The 15,230-nt window shown below is 33.8% G+C and overlaps 1 long non-coding RNA gene across 1 annotated transcript in view; it reads right to left on the minus strand.

The window, feature by feature from the left end:
* Positions 1 to 6,537: 6,537 nt before the first annotated feature.
* Positions 6,538 to 15,230, minus strand: part of LOC143686352 (uncharacterized) — a 56,235-nt gene continuing 47,542 nt past the window's right edge. The window contains exons 3-4 of the long non-coding RNA XR_013177081.1: positions 8,750 to 8,825; positions 6,538 to 6,677 (exon numbers count right to left, since the gene is read on the minus strand). This is a non-coding gene — a long non-coding RNA (uncharacterized LOC143686352). The remainder of the gene's footprint in view (positions 6,678 to 8,749; positions 8,826 to 15,230) is intronic.

A 15,230-nucleotide genomic window follows, 5' to 3' on the forward strand; every position in this document is an offset into this window, starting at 1 on the left:
GCTCTTGGCCTTTCTCCAGTGAAGGTATTATTTGTTGATGCCTTAGTTTGGACATTTTTTATGGCCTTAGAATTCTAAATTTGTAACCTAATAAATCTCCATCCAAAAAGCCAACCATTTGTGTCCTGTTGCATTCCAGCAGCTGTAGCAAACTGAAACAGCGGCCAACTGGATTGTCTAGATGCAACTACAGGGCACTTGCGATTCTTAATTTATTTAAGGATTATGATCTCTGATAAAACAATGCATTCTAGCCTGACCTTCGTTAAAACAAATTTCTTATGTGAAGCCTGAGGATGGATGAAAGTAAGTTAATATAACCTTTCTTTTGCACCAACAATAATAATAAAAGGGTGAAATAAAATTTTTGTTTAATTATTTATATTAAAGAGAAGAGTCACAATTACCTGGAAAAGAAATCATTGGAACAGAGTCAAAAGCCAACTAATTTAGGCAAGTAGTTCACAAATGGTATTGCATACAGTTTATTTTCCTGTTTTTCACCAACCAAAAATCCACTAAAAGCACTTTGAATACAGCATATAGGTTTGCATTCAGGCTATTACATTTCCAAGAGAAATCACCACATTTAAAATCACATGAAACACAAGGTTTGTCTAATTTTTCCCTTGAGATTTGATATTGGAATTGGCCAATTTATCACAAACATTGATTGACTAAAACAAATAAATCTGGCTCCATAGTTTCTTGTAAAAAAATGGAAAGAGATTAATTTTTATATCATCAAAGTCTGTCTATAGATAAACAGACTAGAATCACTTTTCTGAATTATGAAACTGGTCTAATTAATTTTTAGTCCTCTCACTTGGGGATAGCAGTTAATTTGTTGCTTGCTCATTCTGCCTACATATGTTGTAAATCATCAAGCTAGCAGAATAGCAAATCATTGGAAAATAGCAATTCTGTTCTATTTACTGGATTAGAGACAAAGCACTGTAAACTTAATTAAATTGCTGTATATTTCAGGAACTATTAATTATAAAGATAATAAAAGTAATGCCATTATCATAGTACTCCATGTGTGTATATTGATTTATTCCATGAGAAAACATTCTTCTTTTGGGGGGGACTACATCATCCAGGATCACAGAATTTCTTTGGCTCAAAGAGAAGTAAGAATGACCATCTGCAGTAACCACAGTGTGAGCTTCTCACACCTAATCAATAATTTAATTCATTATGTCCAAAACCTACCCCACTCCTCAAGAAATCTTGGAATTAAGATGTTCATGCATACTTTTCAATCAAATGATGCACTTAACAGGAAATTAATCATGATGCTTTTTTTCTTCAATGATTCTTTGTTGTGATATAATCATCCAAGTACATCATCAGTGCTTCATAGTATCATCATAAAGCTATGGATTCATTATTACAATTGATTTTTGAACACTTTCTTTACTCCAAAAAACAATAAAAATAAGAATAAAAATAAAAAGTAAAAAAGAACACCCAAAACATCTGATCCTCCCATCCTCCCCCATTGTTGATTGATTTAGTTTTGCCTTTTTTTTTTTTTATTACTCATCTGATACACTGGATAAAGGGAGTGTCAGTCACAAGGTTTTCATACTCACATGTTCACACCTTAAAAGTGCTATAGATATTCAGTGACCTTCAAGAATCAAGCAGTTTCAGGTATTTCTCTCTAGCAACTCCAGTGTACCAAAAACTAAAAGAGGATATCTGTAAGAATATAAGATATAAGAATAATTTCCAGAAAGATCTCTCGATTCTTTGAAATCCCTCAGTCTCTGAAACTTAATGCTGTTTTATTTCTCTTCCCCTTTTTGGTAAATAAGGCCTTCTGACTCGAACAATGCCAGGGCCAGTCTCATCCAGGGAGTCCTATTCCCAGGTTACCAAGGAAATTTCCACCCCGGCAGTCATGTCCCATGTAGGGGCAGAGGGCGGTTTGTTCACCAGTAGAGTTGGCTTAGAGAGAGAGAGAGGCCACATTTAAGCAAGAAAAGGGGTTCTCTGGAGGTGACTCTTAGGCAAAATCTTAAGCAGCTTAGCTTCACTTCAGCAGGAATTTGTTTCATAAGGTCTAGCCCCAAGATTGAGAGCCTATACCAACACACTGGCCATAAATGAAAAGACAAATATTATAATGCCTCATTAATCATGGACTAACTATAATGTGCAGACTCTGAGAATTGAATTCGTGAGCATAGGCTATCATGTGGAGGCCGATTGTAATGGTTCCTAGATTCTAAGCGCTTACAGCAGTCACATCTAGTCTGGAGTTGTAACTGTTATGTCTAAATTCTGTGGTGCTGAGCTCTTTGTGTATAACCTGGTCACTCCATGGAAATTCAGTGTTTGTGTGACACCTGAGACTCAGAACTAGAGTTCGGTTGTTATGAAAGTCAGCATTACCCCATACAGCAACTGTTAAAAACACTGAAAATATGATCAGACTTCAATTAGAAATGCGAATGAAGCTGATCTGGGGAGGAATAAGGTAAATCAGACTAAAGGGTAAAGGATGATTTTGACTGTATTTTAAAACCATAACTTCTGTGTGAGTCCAAAGGAAGGGATATGTATTTGGTAAAAATTTATGTTTTCTATAGCACACTATCTAATTTAACTTGTATAGTCAGCTTACTTGAACATGATAATTACATGGAATCATGAATAGGGAGTGAAATCCTGTTGGTTTGTACAGGTTGGTTGAATGCTCTGATACATCCCAGAGCAAGCTGGGCAGAAGATTAAAATTTGCAATGTCCTCTTGAGGGACTGGAGAAAATTTGGAAATCATGATGTTTTAATGACCTAAGATGCTCCTTATCTTTTTCAGCAAGATAAAAAGAATCTTAACTTTTGCAAATACTGATAGTTGAAGAATCTCTATGAATAGTATTATGAGGTTTAATTGTTTACTTCTACATTTCCCCAAATAGATATCCTGACAAAATAAAACAAATATATCCTCCTAAATTCCTAGTGCATCTAAACACAATGAAGTTGCTCAACATTCACAATCTAATAAATGAGCATGTGTGCGCAAGTTTTCATCAAATATGTATTTAACAATTCATTAATGAATAGAAATTAAAGAAAGACTACTAGTCTAAAGATGAAAAGAATGAAAACACCTGGAATTGGGACTCAGCACTGGTACTAAGCTTCAAACTGACCTTTCATCAGATACTCAGTCTTTCTCAGGGTAAATTCCCACAACTGCACAATAGGGGAAATGAAATTTGGTCACTTAAGTCATTAAGATTTTTTGAGGATCAAATAAGATAAACGTATTTTCTTTTGTAAAATGCTAAAAATATTTCACTTGCAAAAAGAGCTCGTAAATCGTGCTACATTTGTATAAGAAGGACAGAATTAAGTTTTTTAATTGGATAAAATCCTGACACGTTCAAATTTGCAATAACCCAGCATGTACTTTGTATTAATCCTGCAGATCAAGGGTAGATTGCTCCAAGGAACACTGGTTACAACTTTTGGGTAAGAATCTGGAGCATGAAGCGACTATTTTTTTGCTCATGTTGTGACAATGTACGCAATAGGTCAACCGTGAAAGGTTGTTTTCCTGCCTTTTCAAGGTTGCAAAAATTAATTAACTTTCTCTTTAGTGTTTCTGAAAGAGATGTCTTTTTAAAGTAATACAAATGCCCCCTTGATATTCCTTAATTATTTAGGTCAAATTAATTATAGGCATTTTCCATAGAAAGATAATCACAACTATTGTCATGGTAGAAAGGCAGTGAAACTTTTCAAGAAATCTTTCTTTCCTAAATTTACCTATAATCCTATTGTAAGGAGTTGAAGTTAAGAAATATATTATCTTTAATTTTTAGCACTCACTTTCCTCATTATTTAAAAAAATTAAAATACAATCCAGGTATGGTACATGAATATATCTCTATAAAATTGCATTTTAAAGGAATATATATGTATTTAACCCAGATATGTCTGAGATTGGACCCACACTTAGATCTGAGGTACAACCATAAATATTTGAAAAGAAAGAATAATTGAAGGATTTAAATACCTTTTGAAGGGGTGGGGTGGGGGAGGGCAGGGAATACTGGACTGTTTCTATACCAGTTATCTATTTTCATTTGAGTGTTTTTTTTTGCCCAGGCACTACCTGGCCTGGGAACTCCCCCTTTCTTGCAATGTTACATGTTATTGCCTCTATCCATTCCATACACACCCAGAAAGATGGCATGATCATAGAATGATAATGAATTGGAAAGATCATATATATATATAGATATATGCATCTAAGAATAACATTATCTGGCATTTCCAATTAGGAACTAAGAAGCTAAGCATTTTTGCCTTATGATTCTTTTTTAACCTTAGGTCTCTGATCTGAATTCTCGTAAAGAACCTGGAAGCAAAAGTTTTAGATTATATATTCTTTTCAAAGTGATTTATGAAATTATAAAATGAACTCTGCCTTATTATAGGATAAAAATCCAGGGTAATTATTTTTCATTTTGTTTGCAAAATTAAAAAACATAAATTTAAATTCTAATGATCTCAGATTGGATCAATATATTCAATTAAGCTATTGAAATTAAATATGATACCAACTATTATTTCATAAAATTCGACAAGTGCTTGGTTCATTTTGCATTTTGTTAACTTTCAACACTTTTAACATTTTACAATCTCTAGGAAAATCTAAAGTGATATTTTTTCTAATACCAATAATATTTAGTTGACAAGTATGTACAGATACAGATTTGACTTTATTAAATAGATGGTCATTTACATGTGTGCAAAATCAATTTTTAAACTATATTTTAGCTCTTCAGAAGACTGATTTTGTAGACAAACAATAAGGTGAATCTATACTAAAAGGAATAAGGTGTTTATCATACAAATGATTGAATTGTTTTTACAAATTCAAATAAGCGTATTTTTATATTTTAAAAATAATAGCTCTTAAATGTCTCACTAAGTTTCCAAAAATTTCAATTGTGAAATAGCAATAACTTCGCAGGAGATGAATATCCCTAAAATCCTATGTGTACTGTCTAATCTGATTCCTGATCCCTACTGACATTAGTTCTGTGTCTGTCTTTATTATATGAAGAAGGTAGTGCTGGTACCCAGAGAACTGCATCATTAGAAGCAGTAACCTAATCCCTTAAGGGACACATCTCTTTTTTCCTACCCAGCCTAGATCAAGTAAAACGCAAAGAAAAATGAGATCTTTCTTAGATTAAAAGAGATTCCAAAAACAGACTTGTCAGTATACTTTTTTTTTTTTTTGGACAGAAGTACAAAGATGATAGCAGAAGCAATAGAGGCTGAGCTTATCCACAAATCTAAATTTGAAAATGTCTTAGCATTTTTGACAACCTAGGATAGAGTCTTTTGAATTAAGGGGAGGGAGAGGAACTTTGATCACCAGTCCACAAAACTGTCCACAGGATAGATGGCCCATGATGGCTAGTTGTAATAAGGCCATTGAAGGATGCGATGAAGGGAGCAAACTATTTCAAACTCTGCTCTTACTTTTCTTACTACCTCTGTCTCCTTTCACCTCTATCTTTTCCCTTTCACTCTTTTCTTCTTTATCATGTTCCTCTGTCTCCTTCTCTCCTCTCCTCCTTTCTTCTTTTCAGCTATTCTTTCACTAAATAAATATTCATTGAGCACCTATAATATCCAATGCATTCTTCAACGTGCCTGGGTGCTATCAGAGAACAAAAAAATAAACAACCAAATATCCATCTTTCTCGAGCTTATGTTACAGTGTAGGGGAATAGAAAACAAAAATAAACATAATAAAGACTCTATTATTTTGCATGATGAACAAGATAAGGAGTTAAACAAAACAAGAAAAATAGAACAAGGTAGGAGGACCCGGAGGTTTGTATGTGGACTTGTTAGACATCACGATGAAGGTGACCTTTGAGGAGAAACATGAAAGAGAAGAGTGAATTAGTCATCAGCATATCTGCAGAGTGTCCTAAACAAGGATTAGCTGGTGCAAAGGCCCTAAGAAGGAAGCCTGCCCAGAGTCTTAAGGATAGCAAGGATGCATGTGTGGCTAGAGCTGAGTAGAGGGGTAGACCAGTAAGAAGTAAAGTCAGGGAATTAGGTGAGATAGACCACCTACAGACATATAGACCTTTGTGCAAACTTTGGTTTTTATTCTGAGAGAAATTGGGTGACTGTTGCACATGTATACACATATGGAGTGTGTGTGTATGTGTGTGTGTAAGCTCTCAGTCCCATTTGATAGAAAGTTTGAGAGAATAGCTGCTAAGGCACATCTTTCTCACCTACATACCCAAATCTTATTCCTTCCTGAGTATTACTGAGGGCTTAAGATTAGGTGGTGAGTGAAAAGCCCCAACTGTATCAACCTCCTGGAAGTCACTAGAATATATATGTGCATTTTCCTGGAAAACTTCTATCTTGGTAGCCCGCCACCATTTAATTCCCAAGACAATTGCTAAGGCAATGAGCCTGAAAATTTTGGATGAGACATGGAAGAATACAGTTTTCAGAAAACATTATGCAGATTCATTTAAAATGGGATGAAATTAGAAAGCATAAGTTGTCATTTTGTCTTATGTGCCTCTTCTTCCATAGTCTTACATCTCTTTTCCATATAGGTGCTCCTACTTTTATATAGGTTTTCTGCAGATCAGGATGAGCTATGCCTAGAAATTATGAGAAGCATAATTAGCATGTTGTCAATTTTTTATTTGATTGCCAATACCTTCTACCTACTTGTAATTATGCCACTAGTTATCCCTCCACTAGGAAATATGACTCAGAAGGGTGGGCAGAGAAATAAAATAAGAAAACCTTAATTGCTTGCTCACTACCTTTTATTTTTTAAAATAAAATGTCCTTATTTGGTCCAATACATATTAAATATAAATTTCATCCACTAACTTAGAGCTGAAAAAGGCAACCTGCATCAAGAAAACCCAAAGGAAAGCCATATTAATGCAGAAAGATATGGTGCAAAGTCTGAATCGAGCTTTGCACTCCTCATTGAGAACAGGAAATTCAGGCAGTCTTCCTAGGTCTTGCTCTCTGTAGATTTTGTATGAGTGGAGGTTACCTTGGCTGGAATGAAAAGGCAACTCCTTTAACTGGTACTTTTGAAAGATCTCCAGCTCTAGTGAAGATCATCATTCAGAAATTATATTTTTCAATGTTTTATTATTTCTGGAGTACACGCATAGTGATTAAAAACAAAAGCTATTTCTGCAAAAAGAACTGTGCCTGAAATTATATGAGAACCATTTACAAATTGGCATGTTTCTTATCCTTGCTAAGCCTCAATTTTTTTCATATATAAATTTTAATTATAATGTGAATAATTGGAAAATGTTACATCTTGCTTTGGTAAGTTTAAATTATCGTCTTTTAAAATTCTATTTTCTTCTTTAAAGATAAGTGGAAAGTATATGTTCTAAGAACAATATTAAAGACTAGAAAAGAAATCCGAGCACAAGCACCAGTCATGATCGGAAAGCAATTAAATACTCAGAAATGAAGCATGACACATTCATAAATATCACTGATTCCAGTTTGGCTCGGTATTCTTTTTTCAGGAATGTATTTAAAATCTGAAACATTCTTTGAAAAGGATCACTCTGGAATGATGGCCATTTTTATGGGAAAAATTTAAATAAAGTTCTATAGCATTTTTAAAGCTTCCTAAATTTTAAGGGTGATAAATATTAACACAAGCATTAAAATTAATTGAAATATTATATTTCAGATAAATGAGCAGATCAATCTATTCCTCAGACTTTAGTGTTTACAAAGAAGAACATGAGATATTCTGAGTTCTATACAGGCAGTACTTTAATTAAAAATGTATTATCTTCTAAGAGTGTATTGTTAATTCAAATTGATTTAAGGAAATATTCATTCAGCATTGGCTATTCTCTAGTCCTAAGTAATTGGCAACCTATTAGAAAGTATTTACTTTCCTTCATTAAAATTTCTCCAACATAATCTTGCTCTCTATTCTTAACAGTTGCAACCCCCTTTCCCCCACTTTGTTGACAATTTTTTTTTGAGTTTCTTAAAGGAAAACTTTTGTGTTAACCAATTCAGTTCTTAATCCCCTATGATCAATTTTTACCCCCATTGCTCCCCTGGATTTGTTCTTTCTAGGTTTATCAATGGCTCAATATTTACAAAAGCTAACAATAATAATAGAAGTCATCATCTGCCCTTTTGCAACATTTTTCCTTCTTTGTTTTTCATGATAACCTTCATATCTAATTCTCTAACTGCGCTTTCTAGTTTCTTTTGCTGGAGTGACTCTAATATTTGTCTTCTTTTTTTTTGGATCTGTATGCTTCTAGATTCAGGCCTTACTTATATTTTTATGATTATAAAATCTCTGTTTGTAGCCTTCTTCCTAAAGTGTGTTATTGACATTTTGTAATCAGTATTTCTAAAATCAAAAGAGTACCATTAAATAATTCCTTAATTCTTTCTTACTCTTTGTCTTATCTGGTCCTTATTTCTCTAATATTGTTGCTGCCCTATCCCCATCCTACCGACATTAACCTCTACACTGTTGAAAATGTTTTCTAAAAGAGAGATGAGCTCTATTTACTTAAATTATTTTGAAGGCTTTTTACTAAAAAGCTGTCACATTTAAATGTTTTGCTATAATATTCAAGTTGTATGCACTGTGCGTTGTTATTCCAACTTAACTTTCTTAACTACTTTCCAGCCGTGCCCTATGTTCTTGACTCACTCTTTGTGTAACCTGAACATTTAATCCTTTAACCATTTTGTTTAATCTTCTGGAACATCTTCATAATCCTCTTCCTCTGCAAAAACAATCACAATTTGGAATAAGTGAGTTAATTAATGCTATGCATTTAGAAACATTCCAAGATCATATCATGTGCTCATCAAATATCAGCAATTATTGTTTTTGTTACTCATAGTTGTGGACACAGTCATAACAGTGCACGTTGATGGGGATCACTTTTTTCAAAGCTCACCTATCTTCTGTTTTCCTTTTCCTTCTTCTTTTCAATTCGAATTATTTGTTTGTCCTTATTTTCTTTGGTTAGACAAATCCACCTCATTATCACTTTCATTCATATTTGCCTAGCATAATATAACACTTACAATTTTCATATATGTATATGTATGTATATATATATATGTATACATATAATATATACACATATATTATGCATGCATAATGTATCTTATTCTTGAATTATTTTTCCTTGGAGAAAGTCTGGCATATTCATAACATCTTTTAAAAAGAATAAATAAGATGCGTAGAAAACTTTTGTTTCTCAAATTCCCTGATATTGTATCAGTTTGAAATAACAATATTAATTAAAAAATCAGAATATGATGGGCTAGTTGCGCTTATAGTCATTTGAATTTCTATGTTTAATAAAATGGTTAGGTTTCTATTCATGCAAACAGAGAATTCCTTAGGACAGACTGCTTTAAGCATACCCATTTTGTGAAAATCTTTCTTATGATCCTACATACATGGTTGTAAGGACTTCTAATATTCAAGCAAAGACTCTGCTGTTTGGGATTTCTAGTCAAGTGGAAGGTGGAAAACAATAATGACATGTGAGCTTCTTCTCCTGTTAGACTTACACCAGGGAACATGAGGGGAGAAAAGTGTCCTTAGCGTAGCACTGAATGAATAAGGCCTGTTTGTTCAGAATATGCAGATACCAATTATTCAAGGGGAAAGATCAAGACTCCAGAGAAATCCCACCCCCACCCCTTCTAAAAGGATGAAGGCTCAATTCCAGAAATGGATTAGACTCCTGACTGATCTTAATGTCTTTCAGAAAGAAAGACAACAGGCCAAAAAAATGACAAGGAAATAGAATTCAGCTTTATATAACTATGGGTAGATGCTACGATTAGTGAAAACTCTTCAATTTAGAGTTAGTGGTGAAAACAGTAGTAAGATACAGATTTTCAAAACAAAAAATGGTTTTATGGATCCTAGGCACAAAAGAGTTTGGTTTTTACCAAAATAAAAGCTCACCGTGCATAGAAGTAAGAACTTCCCAAGCAAGCTTATATAAATATAATAATAATAATATATTAATATTCACATTCCCATAGCAGACACTATCTGTCAAACTTGATTTTACCTCACTTAACTCACAACAACCTATAATTTAGGTACTATTATGATTTGAATTCTGGTCTCTGTAAACAATTGTTTTAATTAGGAATTTTGATTCCGCATTATTTTGGGGTTCCAAATCACTGCTGAATACACAGAAGAGTAGAAATAAGTAGAAAAGATGATAGATGCAGCAGTTCTGAATATAAATTTTCAATCCCTTGTCTTTTAGAATTTTCTATTTTTTAATTTTATTATGTTGTTACACTGGTTCTCCAAGAAATAAGTATTTATTAGAAAGCAAACTTTGGAAATTGGAACAATTAAAAGTTGGAATATCACTGACAAAGTCAAAGTGCTCTTTAATACCACCACTGATCTAAGACTCCTTCCTCCACAAATAATCATTAAGAACAGAGCAAATCACATCATATTTTTTTTTGTAATTATAAATATTTAAGTATGACATGGTGTGCTGGTTTGAAAGGATGTATGTCTCTTAGAAAAGCCATGTTTAAATCTAAATCCCGTTTCATAAAGGCAGAATAACTCCTATTCAATACTGTATGTTTGAAACTGTATTCAGATCATCTCCCTGGAGATGTGATTCAGTCAAGAATGGTTGTTAAACTGGATTAGGTGATGACATGTTCCCACCCATTTGAGGGGATCTTGATAAGTTTCTGGAGTCCTATAAAAGGGGAAACATTTTGGAGAATGAAAGAGATTCAGAGAGAGCAGAGAATGCTGCTGTACCACAAAGCAGAGAGTCCATCAGCCAGCGCTTTGGAGATGAAGAAGGAAAATGCCTCCCAGGGAGCTTCTTGAAACAGGAAGCCAGGAGAAGAAGCTAGCAGATGATGCCGTGTTCACCACATGCCATTCCAGATGAGAGAGGAACCCTGACCATGTTACCCGTGTGCCTTTCCAGATGAGAGAGAAACTCTGACTGTGTTCACCATGTGCCCTTCCACTTGAGAGAGAAACTCTGAACTTTATTGGCCTTCTTGAACCAAGGTATCTTTTGCTGGATGCCTTAGATTGGACATTTCTATAGACTTGTTTTAATTGGGACATTTTCTCGGTCTTAGAACTGTAAACTAGCAACTTATTAAATTCCCCTTTTTAAAAGCCATTTTGTTTGTGGTATATTGCATTCCGGCAGCTAGCAAACTAGAACACATGAGAATGTATAGATATAGGTGTAGATAAGATCCCAGTGTATTTCTTTCAGATCACTGCCATAAATAATTACCACAAATTCAGTGGCTTAGAAAAACACTGGTTTATTATGTTACAGTTCTTTAGGTAAGAATTCCCACTCAGGTCTCATGAGGCTAAACTCAAGTTGTCAACAGGGTTGCATTCTTTTCTGGAAGCACTAAGGGGGAATCCATTTCCTTGCTTTTTGCAGCTCTTCGAGGCTGCCCACATTCCTTGGATCATGGTCACATTTCTCCATCTTCAAAGCCTTCATGGTTGAGTCTTTCTGAACGTGCTCTTGTAGTCGCATCTGTTTCTTAACTACAGCTGGAAAAGGTTCACTACTTTTAAGGACTCATGTGATAGGATTGGCCTAAAATAGTCTATGCATCTCAAAGTCCTCAAATTAATCTTATCTGCAACATCCTTTTTGCCCTATAGGTTAACATATTCATAGTTTTGGGGTTTAGAAGGTAGACGTCTTTGAGAGAAGGTAGATTCCTGTGTGATGGGAAGTAAAGTGGGAAGTATGCAAGAGTTGACGTGAAATGAGTTGAGAGGGGTCTGAAGAGCATGTTTGGAAGGGTACAAACATGCGCAAAAAATTCACATGGGCATAGAGATGAAAGCAACATTTATTTGGTGGCCTACGGTAAGTGCGATTTGAATAAATATCATGTTCTCAATTATTTTTTCAAAAATCATTTTGGTAACAGATGTAACTGAGATTTGGGGTATTTTGTTGGACCTTAGACTTGATGGGCACTGCTGAGGCATTTTCTGGATGGCACAAGAGCTCAGAGGAATTCCCTCCACTAAAATCACAGGCAAACTATTTTTAATTCAATAAGATTTCTTTTTTAGTTTTTATCTAAAAAAGGAAGGAAAATTGCTTATTAACAAAAAAGTATTTACACTCTTACATGACTGTTGCTTATTAACAAAAAAATTATTTCCACTCCTACATGACTATGTTGTTTATTTTATATCACTTAAAGAAGAGATTTTTTTTCTAGATCAATGAATACTTATTATTATTTTATTTCTAAACTCAAAGACATTTTTTAGATTTCATCCACTGATATATGCTGGTTTGATAGAAAAATATTACAGCAATTTCAAGACTTCTTGTGGCACAAATAAATGTGCCATGTCTTTTCCAATTATTTTATTTACTGGGATACTGGTTTGTTTCCATAAATTATGTCTTAAAGTAACATTTTGGAGTTAATAACACCAAAAACATTAGTGATAAAAAATGTAAAAATCTTTTTAAGGATATTTAAAAGATATTTAATATCTTTTTCAAGGATATCTATCTTTGATAAATATGGTTAAGAATGAATTGTAACAGCAGTTTTTCAAGACTTCAAAGTCCCCAACAGACATGACTAAATTTGTTGTCACTGATTTTTAACTGCAAGCTTTAGCATTTAACTTGAATTTATAAATTAAATATGATCATCTTTGTTTTGGAGGATGCATTTTGGTAATATCCTTTCTTCAGCCTTTAGAATTGTTTATGTTTTAGTTTCTGCCACAAATACCCTACTATTGTATTATATTGCATTTTTAAAAAATCAATCAAAAAGTTGTATGAAATCTGTCAGAGGCTCTTAAAACAGTATGTATAATGTAATAAGCAGAAGTAATTGATTTATTGGCTGAAAGTGAGAGTTGGGTCTAAGTTCATTTTTTATTATTTTTTTTTATTATTAAGCTCATGCTGATGAGGGGGGATACAGAATTACAGTCAATCATTTAATCGCACACCAATTACTCTTTTTGATCTTAAGCAATACATTTCTGCAATGAGTAATTTCAGTTTCATGGTAGAGTTAGAGTTGAGTTCTCTAGCTTGGCAAAGCATACTCCCTAGAGATATGAGTTATAGTGAAAGAAGAAGATTTAGTAAGGTAGGACCTTATTTCTCTCTGTACTTTTGGTACGTAAAAGTCTTGTCAGTTTGGCATTTGCTACTTTTGCTTTATGGTTTTGTCCTGTTTTTCTCCTCTTCCCATGCCATCTTTATCATCCTACACAAATACATTTTGCTAAATGTTCCAGATGGAGCAGTGGCATATTTTGCTTCTGGATAGAGACCAGGAACATTGCTACGCTTCTATTCTCTTTATAGCCCCACATTTGAACATATTGTATAATTTCAGTTTTGCCATAACTGTCTAATTATTACAAATTGTTTATGAGGTTTTTCCCCTAGAATTCCCAATCCTCAAATTGAGTAAGGTTCCATGCATGCTGGAATAGTAAATACTCAAAAATATCTGTTGAATGCTGACTAAGTGATCAGTCCTACTTAAAATTTATCAGAAGAGGATATTTTATTTTAGCATAGAAAATACACCTAACTTATAGATATCTGTGTGTATTTTATGTACAAAGAGGGAAATAAATTCAAACTGAACATTTTGCATTCAGCATACCATAAACGAATCATACAATATAGAATTTCCTTAAAGATTTAGTTTATGAAAGAATTATATATGCTGTTTACAAGGCTCAACTGCTTTAGGGCTGAAAGAGATACTCACTATGAGGTGATATCACCATCTCATTTTTAAGTGCTGGGAAAAATGTTAGAAACTTCCACTTGGAGCAATAGAAAATAAGGCACCTTGTACAAACCATCCTACCCAGGGTATCTAAAATACTTAGAAAAAGCAAGAGTGCTGTAAAATATCACCTAACCAAGATGCAGCAGATGGAAGTATAAAAGTGAGCCCAGCAAAGAAAGTTTAACAGATAAGAGTCTGACTTATATTATAATTATATTATAACTAATAGTTTATGGAGAATATAACTTATTGGTATGTGGCAAAGATCTTAGAAAACTTTGAAAAATAAATGACACCAAGCAAATGAAAATGAAACAAGGTTAAAAGGGGGAATTCTTATTTCTTGGCAATAAACAAACAGTTGGACAAAGGACCAGGGTTTGTAGTAAAAGTGTATGTTTTGGTTCAGCACTGATTAATATTTGCATGGCTATAATAATTTAGCATTGAATAATCAATAATTGTGGGAGTCATGTGGGAGAGAGAGAGCAAAGAAAAGATGAGAGAGAGAAGGATAGAGAGAGACGAAGAGAGAGCAACAGAGTCAGAGACAGAGAAACTGAGAGACAGAGACAGAGAGAGAATACAAAACTGATTCCTCTTTAAATGTGGCAGGAGGTCAAGAGAAAGTACTTGAAATTGATAAATATTTTTAAACATGGAGCTAAATACAAGAGAGGAGAGAGCTAGAAGCCCATCAAGTTGCCTCCTGTGCATTGCTTATCTACAGAAAACTTAAGATGATACAAACAGGGCAGGGTGAAACATTGCTTCACATATAGTTTTATACACACTTTCATCTAGCAGTGTACTTATTTCTTCCAGTTAAACATATGCATACGATTAATCAAGAATAGAATTTGTTCTTGTGCCAGCCCTGCAATATAGAAAAGAAGAAAAACAGGGTTTTATTTCTTCACAAATATTCATGTCAATGTCTTACTAGATATTGTTCTAATTCATATATTCTGCTAAAATGTGTATAGCTTAAGACTTTTCTTGAGCTATGAATAATAAGGCCATTACTTACATGAGTGCAACAGTAAGTTGTAACCAGTGTGAATTGATATGAACATAGCCGCAATGATTTAGGAAGATAAAATTGACAATAATGTAGAAGAAAGACGAAGTTAAGGAGAGGATGGAATAGATTGGAGAATAGTAGAGAGGGCTATTGTAGAAGTTCTTAGGAAATAACCCCACTCCATCCTCCTCCTCCTGGTAACCCAGATTACCATTTTACCCTTCATTACACAAGATTTTTCACCATCTAATATTACAAATATAATTACATTTTATTATCTGTCCCAATCTACCAGAATGTAAGTCCCCTGAGT

This window comes from Tamandua tetradactyla, chromosome 6 (assembly GCF_023851605.1).
Source record: "Tamandua tetradactyla isolate mTamTet1 chromosome 6, mTamTet1.pri, whole genome shotgun sequence".
NCBI classification, from domain to species: Eukaryota; Metazoa; Chordata; class Mammalia; order Pilosa; family Myrmecophagidae; genus Tamandua; species Tamandua tetradactyla.